Source organism: Parasteatoda tepidariorum, chromosome 10 (assembly GCF_982258835.1).
Source record: "Parasteatoda tepidariorum strain Cologne lab strain chromosome 10, Ptep-v5.0, whole genome shotgun sequence".
In the NCBI taxonomy this organism is placed as follows: domain Eukaryota; kingdom Metazoa; phylum Arthropoda; class Arachnida; order Araneae; family Theridiidae; genus Parasteatoda; species Parasteatoda tepidariorum.
Genome location: NC_141764.1, coordinates 3,563,085 through 3,581,218, shown reverse-complemented (window position 1 = coordinate 3,581,218; position 18,134 = coordinate 3,563,085). Strand labels below are relative to the sequence as shown.

The 18,134-nt window shown below is 29.6% G+C and overlaps 1 long non-coding RNA gene across 1 annotated transcript in view; it reads left to right on the top strand.

Annotated features, from left to right (window-relative positions):
- The window catches only part of LOC147802078 (uncharacterized), a 96,358-nt gene that overhangs the window by 33,182 nt on the left and 45,042 nt on the right, over positions 1 to 18,134 (top strand). Inside the window, exon 5 of the long non-coding RNA XR_015429725.1 lies at positions 16,504 to 16,546. This is a non-coding gene — a long non-coding RNA (uncharacterized LOC147802078). The remainder of the gene's footprint in view (positions 1 to 16,503; positions 16,547 to 18,134) is intronic.

Here is an 18,134-nt window from a genome sequence, read left to right as displayed (position 1 = left end):
AAACCCAGAAGCAATACTTCTTTATGGTTATTTTTTTATGCATATTCTACAAAATTTGTAATTTTTTTATAACCGTCATTGAAAAGTTGACCCAATTTCGGGTTTAAACTACTAATATTCAACTCCGTAGCCTTGTAATATTGAACCCCATCCAGAAGACAAGGAAACTCCTGGATCAAGTATAGGGAGAAATTCGCCTTCGTGAAAGACTTCTCTATGAAACTAACCCGCATTTGCGCTACATGGAGCGGAAAAAAACGAAAGCCTTTCAAGATCCCTTGAACCCATTATCCGTCTACCACTAAGGATATTTTTACGTTAGCACTGCTGTCGGTGCAAGCCGGGTGCAGAATTCATCCAGCCACTTCATATGAGGGTGAGCGCTCTATCCCCTCAACCACCACGGCTATCCAAGATTTTGCAACATTTAATATTCACAGTTTTTTACATAAAAAGAAATCAATTTTGTATTTTAGCAACATTAAACTTAAATAGATTCTAACGCGCGCTTGTCTGACATTTTCTTAATTGATACCGGCCATTTGATAAGGAATAACGGAATCCTAATTTTGGACTTAATTATTGAATGATAATTCTAAATTAATATTGGAAATGCAGAAAAGAAATATTTAACAGAAAATAGTTTATTTACTATTTATTATATGATATATAACATGATTTAAATAACTATATTTGCACCATAAATTGAAAACACCAACTAAGAGCAAAACATGATTTATTTTAATAACGCATAGGTTTGCAATTAATCTAAAACAATACTAATTTAATGGGATTTGAAAATCAACTATGAATTAAATTCAAGCGACACTAAGACTAATAATAAACTAACTTCAAAAGATCGACATACTTTAAACTAATAAAGGAAACCCGCTTGACCTCATAAATAGAAATATATTTATCATATAAGCAGCGATTTCAATTTCGTTTCGTTCCTACATGACTACATTTTAATTTATAACCGTCGTTGAACAGCCGACCAAATTTTATGAGCTTACGACTACTAATGTTCAACTCCTTAGTCTTGTAATTTTGAACCCAATCCAGAAGACAAGGGAGCCGCTAGATCAAGTATTGAGAGAAAGAGTCATTTGTGGTCACGAATTCAACTTCTGCCACACCCATACGTCACACCCGTTTATAGTGCGGACCTATTCATACATCCATTCATTCATTCATTCACATACAGTAATTTTGATCTGAACCACAGAACGATCAATATCCAATCCAGTACCTTTGAGGCATAATTTGTTATAGGAACTGGAAGGACTTTGTGATACGACATATTTAACGTGCACTGGTCATCATATAACTATACAAATTCGTTGTTATACTAATGACTTGAAAATAAAAAAAAATTGAATATATATTCTGAATTAATAAATAAATTTTTAATATTTAGTAATGTTTATGCATACAAAAAGTAGAATTCGTATCTTTTTTTATCGAATAATATCGGAAGTATTATGATAATAAACCAAAAAATAATAATAATAAACCACTTTGTTCATATTTTTCACGTTATTATGAGTCATATCTGAGCTGATTTCTTACACAATTTTTATTCATTTGATCCCGTGTTAGAAGTTTAAAAAACTTTATTTAGATTAAGCTGTTCTCAGAAAGAGCCTAAGAAAGCATAATTGATTAGTTAACTAAAATATAAATTGATTAGCGCTGAAAAGAGAGACATAAATTTTTCTACTTCCACTTTTAAAACTCTAGTATTGTTCCGAAACCTTTAGATTAAGAGGAATTTCGGGGATGTAACAGCTTACTTTGGATGTTTCTGCATTTCACATTAATGACTTTACAGTAATAGGAAAGCTATGTATTTATGTATAAAAAAAATGTATTTTATATTGCTCCCACTATTTAACTGAAATTTCTGAAATTTAATCAAAAGTCATTAAAGCAGAAAAATTTAGAAATAATGATTTGTTCAAAAACATTTAGACTATGATGAATTTCGGGAGTTATCTTAATGCGTATATTTCTAAAAAAATATTACCTATTAACTTCAGAAAATAATCTTTCAATTGGATTCTTAAATACTTATGTCTCTTTGTGTGACTCTGTCTTAAAATTAATAAGAGAAATCTATTTTAAGCTTTTATAAATGTTTTTATAAAAGTTATTTTTTTTCTAAATTTATTTTAAAATAATTAATAAATTTTGAGTTTTAAAGTACGCAAATCATTTTACAAATTTACTTTATTTTAAAGTAATTTCAAATGAAAAAAAAATGGAATAAAATCTGTTGAATAGTTTCTGCAAAATCCAATCTTTAAAAATGCTTCGTTGAAATTTCTTAAATTTTGTATTCTAACATTTAAAATTAAATACTTCAAAATTATGTGAAAATCAGTATACCTTGCAATTCAAACGTTTTTAAACTGCTATTAAATAATATGATAAAAAATACTTAAAATTATTCTTTACATGCAATTATTTACGGATAAATTCGTTTTATATTTATGTGCAAAAATGTGCAATATGCTTAAAAAAATTATCGTGATTTATCGAATTATGCTAAGAAGTGAATCTGTATTAATGAGTCTTAAGTTTTTATTGTTCCCCTGTGAAATTATTAGGAGCAGTGTACTACTACCCCCATATTTTGGACGTCAAAAATCCAAATTTGTTTTAAAAAATACCTCTAAAGTTTTAAGTACTAAGGACCCGTTCATTGCAAATTCTAGCGCAATCCTTCTTATTTGCCTTAATTCGCTTTTAAATTTTTTTATCACTTTTAATCCTCTTAATTTTGTTTTTACTTTTCCCTAAAGTTTCGTGTGGTCTACACTTATATTCAATTAATTTTTACCCATTTTCTGCCAAAGTTGTGCAAACGCACCGTTTTAATAAATATTTTTTATTATCACTATGACGTATATTTCTCACTAATTTTATTTTTCTGCTATTATCAAGGATTCTTAAGAACCCCAAAAATTAATTGTAATTCAATTGGAGTGAGCTCTTTCTGTTGGGAAATTTTTAAACTATTAAAGTTTTTTTTAACATAAAATGGTTATTGACAAATGAAATTTTTTGAAAATGTCTAATTATTACTTTTGAGATAAATTATTATGATTTTATGATGGATTAAAGTTGCAAATCAGTAAATGAAAAAATATTAAAAAATAAAAAAATTCATAAGAAAACAAGCGTTCAACAAATGGTTCGTTCATTGGTTTGGTGTATAGTGTCTATACGCACCATTTTATTTCTTAAATAAAATATAATTAAGATATCCTAATGAATGTAATGTAAGCGTTCGACAGATTCCCTTAATTTTTAAACATAAGACTTTTTCAAACAATACGACTTATGCATTTTTAAAAAAATTCTCAGGAATTCGAATGATTTTCCTAAATTTTGCATTTCGTCATTTTAAATTGCATTTTTTTTAACGATGCAAAAATTGTATGCCTTACAATTCATTCATTACATTTTATTCAAAAATTACAATTTTATATCATTTTGCATAATAAGTAAACTGGTTTATACATAAGAAATATCTATAGTATCTATAAGAACTTTTTTGAAATTTTTTTCACAAAAAGATTTGGTCCCAAATAGGAAATAGAAATATGTAAGATTTGGAATTTTAAGTAGGGCCTGTATAGCCTGGTAAATAATGCGTTGGGTCCATGTCCAAGAGGTCGTGAGTTCTATCACCGCCGACCGAAAACTCCCCGTGTAGTAAATGGTGAGTGGTGCACGTTAATTCTGTCGGGTCACAAAGTCTTCTATGTTCACAAAACAAATCATACCTCTGGGGTACTGAATTAGAGATTGATTGTTCTCGGGTTCAGCTTGAAATTATGATCTGTGGATGAATAAGTGGATATATGATTGTGTCCGCCCTGTAATAGGCTGTGACGTGTGTGTCATTGAATTCACAGTTTTGGCCAGAGATGGCGTCACTGAAGCATTTCTTCCTTACATTAGCTTAGTTACACTAAGCAGGCTTGCTGACATTGGTAAGTGGCATTAGATATAGCATATGGCAGCCATTATTTATCATATAGCATTATTTATCATGTAGCCATTATTTACCATAGAGCAGGCATTTCAATTTCATTTTTATAGATAACTATTATTTTTGTTATTGTCGTAGCCATTAAGGCACTGGGGTGTGATCTTGTTCTCCAGTTTCGGCATCTATGGCCAAGAATTCGACAACTTCCGCACCCATACGTCACACCCACTTATAGAGCGAACCCATTCATACATACATCCATTCAATCAATCATCTACAGGACGTAATTTTGACCTGAACTAGAGAACGATCAATCTCCAATCCTCAAAGGCATAATTTGTTAACGGAACATGGAGGACTTTGTCACCCAACAGATTTAGCGTGCACTAGTCACCACATAACTATACTAATTCATTGTTATACTAATTATTTTAAAGTAAATTTATGTAACGAAAAAATAGTTAATATGTATTCTGATTTAATAATTTAAATACTTAGTAATTTTGATGCATACAAAAGTGGAATTCGTATCCTTTTATAACATAATAATATCGGAAGTATATTATAATTATAAAAAAAAATAATTATAAAAAAAATAATAATAATAAAGCACTTTGTTCATATATTTCTCGTTATTATAGGTCGTATCTGAGCCGATTTGGGTCGGAGTTTTGATTCATTTAATCCAGTGTTAGAAGTTTTAAATCCTTTATTTAAATAAAGCTGTTCTCAGAAAGCGCCCAAGAAAGCATAAGTGATTAGTTAACTAAAATATAAAGTGACTAGTGCTGAAAAGAAAGATATAAATTATTCTACTTTTGCTTTTAAACGGCATTTTGAAATTCATATTTGCCCAGACTAAAATAAAATTATCTTAATATGAATCTGATGAATATGAAGCATTTGATTAATATGAATCTGATTAATATGAATCCCTTGATTAATATGAATCCCTTCATTAATATTACAACTAATCTAGATATTTCAGTTTCAATATCTTATGAAATTATTACTGATTCAAAAACAACGGTATTTTTATATTTATCATAAATTATTTACTTTTCGTGTATATCTTAAAGTGGAAGTTTAATATTATATTTGATAGGGACCTATTTTATTGGTAAAAAAGTTTTAAGTACTAAGGGCCAGTTCATTCTAAAGTCTAACGCAGTCCTTCTTATTTGCCTTAATTCGCTTTTCAATTTTTTTATCACTTTTAATCGTCTTAATTTTGTTTTAACTCTTATCTAAAATTTCGTGTGGTCTAATTTTAGATTCACTTCATTTTAACCCATTTTCGGCCAAAGTTGAGCATACGCGCCATTTCAATAAATATTTTTTTATTAACATTGTGGGGTATTTTTTTCACTAATTTTATTTTTCTGCAATTGTCAAAGGCTGTTAAGACACCCAAAAACTAACAATAATTCAATTGTAGTGAACACTTTCTGCTGAGAAAATTTCTTATGCTATTGAAGTTTTCTTTTAACTTAAAACGTTAAATGACAAATGAAAGTTTTTGAAAATGCATAATTATTCCATTTGAGATTTATCATTATGTTTTTATGATGGATTAAAGTTGCAAGTCAGTAAATAAAATAAAAAAAAATTCATAAAAAACAAGCATTCAGCTAAATGGTTTGTTCATTGTTTTGGTGAATGGGTGCCTATACGCCCCATTCTATTTCTTAAAAAAAAATTCATGCATGAAATTTTTTTGTGTCTTAATGAATGTAATGTAAGCATAGTTCAATGAAAATAACACCACATTTTACAGAATTTCTATGCTTTGCCTAAAATAGGAGAATTGAATGTGGTGTTTGTGGTAGGATAAGAAGAAATGTCTCATTCAGTTAAAAGAAATCTTCATTTGTTAAATAATCACACAAGCAAACTTTAATGCATACTTTTCAATTTATTTCAAAAGAAAATTGTCACAATTGGGGAAACATAATACTTTTTTGGCAATGTATTGCTGCTTAAAAACTCTTCATAAATTTATATTTATTGAACGTTGAAATTATAAATATTTCAGTTTTTTTAATTTTGAAAGTATTGCCCAAACGGGGCTATGTAGTTACTTTACGAGCATTGTAATGGTATACCGGACAAATGTAATCCAGGCAATGGCACTTGATCTTTAAAAATAAACATCATTGAAGGATATATTGAGCAAATGTCAGACCAAATCATTTAAAAAAATTTATTTTTAATTGTTTTAAGTAGAGGGGCACAGCATACGACCTGTACAGCCGTATGTATAGCCTGCGGCAGCAACCTAAACATAATTTTTAAAATTAGCAATTTTAAAAAATAAATAAAAAAAAGTTCGGTAATTTTAAATTGCGCAATCAGGCTGGGATAGCCTGGTTGGTAGGGCACTGGGCCCATTTCAAAGAGTTCTTGGGTTCGATCCCAGCCTACAATGGTTACTGATGCACATTAAATCTGTCGAGTCACAAAATCCTTCATGTTCCCATAACAAATCATACCTCTGGGGGTACTGATTTAGGAGTTTCCATGTCTTCTGGATTGGTTCGAAATTAGGAGTTGAAGATTAGTAGTCGTAAACCCAAAAAACTGGGTCGGATGTTCTACGGCGGATTTAAAATAAAATAATATTGCGCAATCAAATTTTTGATGCACAAAATCTCAACCAATGTAGTTTCTCAATGGTTAATGCTACGGATATACGCATAGTTTTGTAAATCCCAATATTTTAATTCGACATTATTATTGACCCTCTTCGTGTGTGGTGATTTCGTCGAAAATTCAATGACTTTTCGATAATTATTGCTACCCATTTTCACGTAGTTTCTGAAATCTCGATATTTTTTTTTTTATGAAATCGAAATATGTTCGAACGTTTTGAAAGTTATGAGACGCTTTAATTGAGTAAACAGCATCGTAAATCTAAATGACTTTTGATCATTTTTTCGGCAGTTATTGCTAGTTTTCAAAATCGCGATATTTTTAGCACGACATTATTGTGAATTGCGAGTAACGATTCACTCATTGAGCTAACCATTTTTTGAAGTGGTTTATTTGTGACGATTTTATCGCAAATCAAATTATTTATGAATCGTTATTTTGGCAATTATTATTGCTACACATTTCAACAAGGTTTCGAACGTCCTAATATTTTTTACGCGAATCCCGGGCATTTAAATACATTACTTTTTGACGCTAGTTATGCCGATTTCATCGTAAATATAAAAGGATTTTAATAGTTTTTTTCGGTAGTTATAACTATTAAAATCCCTTTTTATTTACGATGGGAACCTACGCCTTTCCCCACGGTTCAAAACATCCTCATATCTTTATCACTATATTTTCACGGCATGCGAGTTTTGAATCGTGCATTAAATTAATCACTCACTTGCTCTGTGTCGATATCAACCCAAATATAAGTATTTTTTGGCACGTTTATTTTTTGACAGTCGCAATTTAAAAGTCACACATCGTAATTCGTATTCTCGCGGTCTGAAAATTGCATTTCATATTAACATTAACGAGATTTCATACTAACATTAAAAATCATCTATCGCGATTCGTATTCTTGAGATTTAAAATCACAAATCGCGATTCATATTTTAGCGTTTAAAAAATCATACGTTATTACTCTTTTCGCAATTCAAAAATCACACACCACGATTTATATTCACGTGATTTAAAAACCACATATCGCTATTCATGTTTACACGTTTTAAAAAATATACATTGTGAGTCTTCTCGCTATTTGAAAATCACATATCTCGATTCGTATTCTCGCAATTTAAAAATCTGGAAAGGAAGAGCTCCATATGGGACAAATTCCCAAACTAATTAAGTTATATGCCCTAAAATTAATACTGACCACAACAGCTTCTGTATAAATGAATTTGTCATGTTCAAGGTTAAGGAGCAGTCTTTAAACAAAATCATTAAATTTTCATTTAATAACCCGAAAAAGCTATCACATGATCAAGTAGATCAAACCATCACAATATTTTAAAATGTTTCAAATTGTGGAATATGCCATTAAGAAAATTTTTTAACCATTTTACATCATTTATAATTATATACAGAGAAATGATTTGTATATCATTAAATTTTAACTGTAAAAAAAAATAATAAATTTAAGTATCATAAAGTAATGCAAATTTTAATTTATTGCTAACACACGTGAATTAATTGTTAATAGTGTTATGTTTAAAAAGTATGGGTCATAAGGAATTGTAAGCAAGTATCTTATAGTTTTCTTATTTATTAAGGAAATAGTTCCTTCAAAATTAATGTTTTCTTTCTTTCCTTTCTCTCCTTTCTCAGCCCTTTGCCCCTTTCTCAGCCAAAAATAAATCTTTCAAAGTTTAAGTATATTCCTTAATAAATGTTGAATCTTATTTTAAGCTGCAAGGGTTTCAATTTTAATCATTTTTAACGCTAAGAACTTTCTTTAAATCAAAGTATTTAATTTTCATTAATGTTGATAACTAGAATATTAATTTTTTTTTAATTTAATTCACTGAACAAATTTTTTATGTTAAAATTTATGATTAAATGGACTTAAGTATTATATAATGTGATTAAAACAAACATGAATATTCCCATTGTTTTTAATTATTTTAATTTAATCTGAATTTTTTTCCTGATAAGTTTATTCTGATTGTATTTTATTTTCTAAGTAATCAATTTCAATGTTTTTATTTTTATTTTAAACGTTTAAAAATATTTAATTTTATACCAACGTATTATTACAAGGTTAACTGATAAAAATAATTTAGTGCCTTGAACAATGATGTTTATATAGTAATCACTACTTACAATTACTAAACATGTTTGTCTAAGTACTTTGGCTTGCAGCTCTTCGTTGGTTAATCTGCTGTCCATGTGGCCCTTCGTTCAAAAAGATTGTGCACCCCTACTAATATAATTTGAAGATGCTCATTTGTTATAAAATAAATTGAGTGAAGACGTATTTTCGGCTAATTATTTATCAAACTTTTTTTATGCATTATTATATAGTTAAAAGTAATGTGAACTTTACATTTTTGAATTATAACAGAGATTTTACAAGATTAAAAATTTCGTTCGCTTCAAAAAACATATTAATGGGAAATAACAGTCGGCATGTTTCAAGCGCTCAAAGCAGGCGCCCGTTTTCAAGACAAGCCGAACGTGAATGATAAGAAACGTAAGTTTAAAATAAAACAAAAAGTTGTCCACGAAAAATGGAAAAAATAAAAGTGAGAAACAGAGCTAGAAAAAAACCACAGTACTCGAGAGAGATAAAAGATCCACAGAACAAGAGAAACCACAGTGACCGTGAGAGACAAATCAAGGTAAAATGCATTTCCACTCGTTATGGAGAAGTGGTGAGGATCTGATATCGTTGAGAGGGGAATAAGCATTTATTTGAATAAAATAAGATTCCAAGATGAGCTTATGTGGCAGTGATGGAAATAATTTCGACATCGTCGAAATTGTATTTATGCCCATAATTCCAACAGTTTGCTGCAATGGATGATGTTTTGATAGCAGGCAATTATGTTTCTTTAAGTCTAAATTTTAAAGCGCGTCTAGTTTATCCGATATAGCCAATCTCTCACTGACAATGAATGTAGTAAATACCACAATGATCATTAAAGCTAATAGAATCTGTAAGAGATCTAAATTTGGTTTTTGTTAAAAGGCCTAATTTTATAACGAACGGGGAAAAAACTGTTAAGTTCTTAAAGAAAGATCTCTGTAAGGATTTGAAGAAGTTTGAGTCTAGTTAGTTTAGCCAAGATGAACCCACTATAGAAGCGATTAAATCCACTGTCAACATCAAACGAGCGGAAGATGGTAAGTTCGGAGGTTAAGTAAAGTTAGAAGGTTGTAAATGTTAAATGTGTGCAAAACGGAGATTTGGAATGCAGAAATGTTATGACAATTATGGTGAATAAAATTAATATGAGGTGGCAGAAAGACGGCTATACGCTTATGAGAAACAGGGGTGGAAAAATGGTCAGGGTATCTTTTTTTTTTCTTTCTCTTTTGGCTTCCGTGGTTTTTTTAACTTTTGTATCTTCCTGCTATTCATTCCATTTTTCATAAGCAGCTCTTCGTTTTATAATTCAAATCCCTTTTGTTTCTTCCGATTCACATCTGGCAAGTTTTGAAAATGGGCGCCTGTTTTTGAGTGCTTGAAACATGTATACTGTTATTTCTTGTTTGAATATTTTTCGAAGCGAACAAAGTTTTTATTCGAGTAATATTTTGCCGCTTTAGTTTCCTGAGATTATGTATTTAATGTAACAAAAATGTTTAAATTTTCAATATGCAATGATAAAAATTTACGTTTAATTTTTAAAATGAAAAATAAGTACAAAATTCTGGGACTAAAAATAAAACCATGCGTGCATAATTTAACTCTAATTTATTAAATAAATCAATTTGTTGCCCAATGCGAAGATTTCATGCAAAGTATAAATACAAATATTGAATTGATGCAAATATTTGCTTACCACCAAATGAATCAATTCATTTTAAATGTTTAGTATCGAACAAAATGTCACAACTTATTTTTAAAAAAGATTAATTAATCAATGCAAAATGCGAATAAAAACTATTGCAAGTAAATATTAAAACGCATGATTAAAAAAATGTATTATATTATGTATTAAATATTCTTATTATTAATATATTATAATTGATAGAACTACTTTGCTTACGCAAAATAATTCCGAATAATGGAAATTTTTACAATCTTTTAAGAAGGCGCTAGAGCAAGACTGTTTCATTTATTTTATATGAATGCTGATTATGAAACAATTGTGTTTTTATAATTTATCTTTTCGAGAGGAAAAAGAAAGTTTCATAAGATTGTAATGCTAGGAGCTAACTGTTTTATGAACTAAAACTTATTAGATATTCTAATTAGATATTAGATATTATATCCGGATAATAGATCATTCACCAGGAGTTGGCAGTTGTTACCGCCTTCATCACGTGGTATCCGACGATATTATTTCTCTATCTTTGGGAGAAGGAAGTGAACAATCCTGACCAAGCTTGCTATTTGGCAATCGGATGACAAAAATATTTATTTAGCAATCTTTACGTGCATTTTATTAACATTAAATATTTCATAAATTTCATGATATTTCTCTCTTTTGAGTCTATAGTTTGTCCTTTTTGAGACATTTTGCTGTAATATATTTCATTAGAGTAACGAAAGGTAGAATTATAGATGATGAAGCGAAGTAAGTGACTGAAAAAGAATTCACCCTTTACGTTTGGCATGCATTAAGGGTTGTCTCAATTCCAAGCGCGGAGACTTTTCTCCTCTTATGCCTGCGCCGGAATAAACTCTTCGTCAGAATCGGTGGAGCCAAGTGCCAATTCCTGGTGAACGAACTGTAGCTACTCCCTCCTTTAGTGGGCCCTGGTAAAATTGTCAAACTTAGACCGGACCGAAGAAGGTTGATGAACGGTGTTATATACTAGTAAATTGGTATTGAATAATCGTAGTGCTACATTACTCTTACACCAGAATGTCATTTTGGATAGAATTCTATCAATGGATATCGCTGTATGATTCATTGCTGTTTTTATGAGAGGCCGGGAGCGCTGTATTAAGATAACCATATTTTGAGCGCTGCTTATGAGAGATGTTTTAATATCATGGTAGTGTGTTTAATCACTCCTCGGTTGCTTTTATCAGTGTGTGCAGCGTCACGTTGCGTGTGATCGAGACTGGGTAGCAACAACACGAGAAAGATATTGTCGCAATTACAAATCACAATCGTGAAAATCGATTTTTACATCAAATATTATTCAGGATGATCCGTTTTTTTTCGCACCGTACCATTCAGCGTTTGCATTTGTGACGGTTTTTCGTCCGATAATTATAATGCAGAAAGAAGTTTGAGAATTTGTTTATTTTCAGAGTCTATAAATTCCGCAATAAGACTTCCTATAAGAGTATTATATTTGTTAGCAGCTGGAAGATGAAACAAAATATCTGAAACTGCCGTTTAAGTCTGTGTCTATAGCTGCTATAATATTGCTATATTTCGTTTAGTAGTTAGTAATTCCTGATAAATCAAAATTCCTTAACAAACCAAAGTTTGATATTATTCTTCCATGTTAGTGGTAGTTTAAAAAGTATACATGCAAATAGAGATTCAGAAAGATTCTGCACAATTTCGTTTGTCATGTTCAACTTAAAATAATAAAAAGTTTAAGCAAATTAAACTAATTCATGTGCTAACGCAATTTTGACACGTATTTTAATTTTAGAAATAAATTTCTATTACAATTAATACTAACAACGAAAAACCTAGTTATTAAGGGGAACAAATTGCATATTTAAACAAAACGAAAGACCATTAAAACCAACTTGAATCGTCGCCACGTATTATACAATCTAATAATTCGAATAATTTTCCCAAAAAGATTGCTTTAAGCGAGCCACTGAAGAGAATATAAAAGTTTAAATTCTATCGGAACAATTTATTCAAAATATTAGTATACAGTCTTTAGCTAAATTATTCGACGCACTATAAGATTCTGCCGCATCTTTTCTTTCTTTTCGGCCTCAATTGGTCTCCTGACTCAATTTTCTTTTCTATGCGTCGTTCGCTAACTTCAGAAACCTTCAATCTTCGTGATATTTCGAGGCTTGAAAATATTTTAGCATTCACGAGGGCCTTCACTTTAGCTTTTTTACATCGCCTTTTTTTTCCACGAGTGACTTTATTTTATTTTATATCCGTCGTTGAACAGCAGACCCGATTTTGGGTTAACCATTGCTAACATTTAACTCCGTAGCCTTGTCATTTTGTACCCAATCCAGAAGACAAGGAAACTCCTGGATCAGAACCCCCAGAGGTATTTATTTGTTATGGGAACATGGAGGACTTTGCGACTCCACAGATTTAACGTGCATCGGTCGCCATTTACAGCAGAAGGAATGTTCGGCCGGTCGGGATCGAACCCACGAACTCTTGGACGTGGGCCCAGTGCCCTACCTACAGGCTATCTCGGACTTTTTTTTTCTTTACACGTGATTGAAGTTTTTCGATTTATTATATAAACACTGCACAAAATAAGCAAATAACTGCGTATTACAAAACTGTAAATCCTATAAGTACAGCACATAAAGTCACAGAAACACAACCGCAACTGACGCAAGCGATAACACGACTGAAACCGGTTTGCACTAGAGTGCCTTCAGTGAACAAAATAAACAAGTAAACAGGTGAACAAATAAACAAGTGCAAACTAGAGTGCCTTCACTGAAGGCACTCTACTGTTTGTCTACGATAGGTACTCTGTCCGCCACAAAGTCTGCGGCAGTCTGGTGCTATGGAAACAAGAAGAGAGCATTTTAGGGAGGGTGGCTTCGATGAAGAGGTCTCCTTTTCTTTCGCCTTCGATGATAGCTTGTATGGGGAGTATACCAGATTGGCTGACTCAGCCACCAGTAGGAGACTTATTTAATCTGATTCAAGAACTTTTTTAAGATTCGCATGAATATTTCTTTCTTACTTAAAATAATTCTCTCGATTCAATCAGTTGTTATTTTTTAAATACAAAGGAAAAAAAGTGAACAAATTCTGACATTAAGGGTAGTACAGGTTTTTTTTAATATTACTTTTTAATTTTACGATATTTATTATGAATGTTCATTGATTGTTAGATGGTTTAATTTCTAAACTTACACATTTTTTAAAGCAGTTAATTTCTTTTATTACTTGAATTTTCTGGAAAAAGTGAAGAGCTTAAACTTAATAACTCTGATTTTAAAAGGAGATAAATCTTTTGCTGAAAATAAAAATAGTTCACGTTATCTGTGCCGGAGAAATATTAAATATCTTTGTTTTGATTATTAATTTTTAAATATTTCATTCATTTATTTTTTTTTTTAAACTGAAAGCAAGTGACCGCAACTAGGATGAAATCTAAAACTATCAACGATGATTTTTATCAGCACCCATCAAACCATCTGAAATTATCTGAAGTTTTTTTTGCTTAAATTACGTTTTTTTATTCATATTTTATTGTAACCTGTACAGTTTTTTTTTCACTATTTATTAAAAACAGTTTTTATTAGCAAATTTATTTTTTTCTTAATAACCAATTTACTATGTATGATAAATTTATAGATGAGTTAGTTATTAATAAAACATTGAGCTGCTTTAAACAATTTTATACAATTTCCATACATATTCCATACATACATATAAATTTTTTTAAATTTTTTTTCTAAAACAGAAGCTTTTGAAAAAGAGAAAAGATTCAAAAAAAGGAATCACACGCTCTAAACGATGTTTCAGGCGCGAATGCTCATTTCTCTTAACTCTAGGGCTAATACAATAGATCGAAGAAAGAAGTCTCCTTTTCTCCCACTGAAACCAGTCTTAAAGAGGGACCCCGCACCCCTACTTGAAATAATCATACCTCGTTACCATAGTCCCCGCCACCCCTCCAGACGAATGGCGGACAGAGTACCTATCGTAGACAAACAGGTTTGCACTTGTTTACGGTCGTGTATCAATCGGTGTATATAAAGATTTCCGGAATAAAAACTCATCATATGTAAGTTTAAATATATAATTATTGCATACAAACTCGTGCAAGACATGTAATTATTAAAACACTACAGTGCTTTCCTGGGACTGTAACTTTAAGAAAAGAATAAACATTATTACAGGCTTAAACTGGAGATAGTGCCGAGCACCCCAAAGGAATAAGTTAATAAATTAAAAAAACAAAATTTTTTCTGTTTTGCTTAAAAGCTTAAAAGTGGATAAGAATGTAACTTTTAAATTATAAATTTTCATTATTCATTTCATATTTTAAAGCACTCATTGCAGTGTGAAAACTAATTTGCCGCTTCATTAGCAATAAATATATTTCATTTATGTCCATTTCATTTTATATACATTTATTTAAAATAATTAATTAATTATAAAATTTATGGAATGCTTAGTTAGACTATCATTGCTTGTAAATAAAGAATAAACACGTGTTCTAAAAGAATAATTTGTATTTAAAAATGTTTTCTCATCTAAATTCATTAACTTTTCATTCGACAAGTTGGTTCTGTGTCTTTGTCATTCTTTAACAGGGGGAGTAGCGTTTTTAAAAAGTGCTTAAAGGTGCTTATTTTTGATTTGAGTATTGTAAAAGCCCTTAAAGGTGCTTTTTTTATTCAGGATTTGTGATAAGTGCTTAATTTTCTATCTTTTATAAAGATTTTTGTTTTCCTTTGCTGTGTCGATTGTCGTTCTAAATTACAAAAACTGCATGATTTTCACAATTTTCTCTGCAATATTTATCAGAAACTAGTTATTTTATTATGATTATGTAAAGTCTTTGAAAATGTTTTTGAATTTTATTAATTTTATGTTTATAAATTAAGAACTTAAAACGATAGGGAAAAAATATTACTGCACAGATCCTAACTATGATTTTCTTTTTTTGGAAAGTCATAAAAAATGTTCTTTGTGTGCTTAAAAAGAACTTAGAAGGTGCTTGTTTTTTGGTGGAAAATCAGGCTATGCATCCAGTTTAATGTTTTGAGTTGTATTTGGAAAAAAAATAACTGGCTAAGTAAGCTTATTTATTCAGTAATTAGTTTGTAGAGAATAAATAATAAACTTTTTTTATTATTATTTCAGTTACGAATTTTAGTTAAATAATATTAAAAACTATTTATGCATTTTGTCAGATTTTTGACCATTAAATACGAAAACAGTTTTAAAAAGTAAAAAAAAATAATTGGAATAAAAAATTCTTACGCTTAATTTATACCTTGTTAAACGAAATCTGATATTTATTAACCATGATAAAATGCCTCAACGTTTCGCCCGGAGTCGTTGAAGACCTTAAGTATGTCCCTGAGTGTCGTAATAAGTTTGAAATATTTAAGTTTTATTACCATGTGAAAATGGTCAAAAGATTCTTTAACATTCTTTAAAGATTCTTTCTTAGATTCCTTTCGTGTTTTTAGCACGTCAGAATATGGTCAGCACTCAATTTCGAAGCGTCACATCATCATCATCACATCAAAATTTCTGAATTAAAACTTAACCATTTCTGAAAAAAATTAGTTGCCAAATTAAATTTGAAATTGTAATGAATTCTGCGATGAAGTTGGTACAATGAAAGAAAAGCGATTACTTAAATGTGATATTTGAAGTATGAAAAACCGAAAGAAAAAAAATTGTCAATAAAAGGGTTATAAAAGCAAATGAAAAACTATATGGTTTTTTGATTAAAATTTTACGCAGTGAGAGTGTAATTTGATAAATATGGAGTATGTGTTTTATAATATCTTATATAATGTCTTAATCAAAGTATCGGAATTTGAAAAACACATAGGGGGTTACGTCTGGTCTAAATTTTTCTCAACCCTGGAAGGAGTCATTACATGTCCTGCCTTTTTGATTGTACTATTTATACTGCTGTTTTTTTCTTTCTTTTTTTTTTTGAACTATGGTTTGCTAAAGCAACTGTTTTTCTTGCAGGAAAGAGTTATAATGTCAATTGAGCTAGTACAACAAAATACAGGTAACATTATGTCTTGTCTTTTCAATGTCTTGTCTTTTCAAACTCTTGTCTTTTCAATTTTGAAATCTTCCACGTGTTTTGTCCAAAAATGTAAATTTTTTAATACCTGTTGCTACCTGTTTCATTTGCTGGATTTTTTTTCGTTCAAAAATGCAACACAAATGGAAACTTCTGTTGTGTAAACAAGAATTTTGATTTGCAGTACACAAATATATATATATATATATATATATATATATATATATATATATATATATATATATATATATATATATATATATATATATATATATATATATATATATATATATATATATATATATATATATATATATATATATATATATATATATTAACGGATTAACATAAATAATTTTTGATCTAATGATTGGATCTTCACGTTCTAGGGCTCAATCTGAATGCTTCGAAGGGGTTATATGTGTTTATTAATTTGTGCAAACTATATTTTAAGTTACGAAATCAGACACAAAAGCGTACTTTCTCTGAATAGACATATCATTTTCTTGGCGGATTCGAATAGTAGGTAGCCGCAATCTGAGAAATAAGATTTTAGTGGTTAAAACAGGAGAGTGGTCCTGAATATGGACCCCTTAATATTAACTTTACTTTTTTCGTATTTCATCATAGCTTGAACTTTTTAAGCGAATTGAAAGATTTTTCACACAAAGCTTCACACGAGCTTCGTTTATCCAGAAATAATTTCAAGCAAAATAAAACTCTCAGTAAATACTTATCTTTTATTATTGTATTTAGTAGTAGTAAAGAAAATTGAATTCGTATACAAGCTTTGCATCAATTTGCAATTTTAAATGGTGAAATACGAAATTTGAAAGATATCGTCCGAATACTTACTGAGAAATTAATTCTTAAACATAAGACTTACGCAATTTTGAAAAAAACGACTTTTTCAAAATTCAATTTCTCAGAAACTATTTGTCTGATTTTACCAAATTTTGTATTTCGCCATTTTAATTTAGATTAATGAAAACGATGCTAAAATGTAAACCTTACAATTCAATTTTTTTCGGCTTTTATTAAATAAAATAAATTTTTATTATAATTTTTAATTAATTTTTATGGAATAAAATAACTATAAAGTTTATAATAAATAATTATTAAAATTTTGACTTGGATTTATCTATAGATAAAAAAATTTATAATTTTGCACAAAAATTTTTTAATTTTCGTTAAAAGTTCTTGTGATATAGCGGAATACTCAAAGAGGTAAAATTAATATTACGAACGAGCAACCTGCATGCGTAGGGTAATCGAGTAATGTTGATTATTTTAACTAGTCTATAACTAAAAACTTTCAAAAATCAACTGATCATTCTTCAAAATTAATCTGAATTTATTAAAATTATAACTCAAAATTAGCTTAAAATGTCTTCACGTGACTCAAAAAGAGGCGGGATTGATTATGACGTTAAAATCCACTTTCTGGAAAAGAGGATTTAGCTGAACCAAAATTTGTCATAAGGTTAAGCGATGTTGTTCACGAAGTTGTTTTATTCTAATCTTATTTTTGACAAAAATGGGTAAACTTTTCGATATAATGCAAACAGAG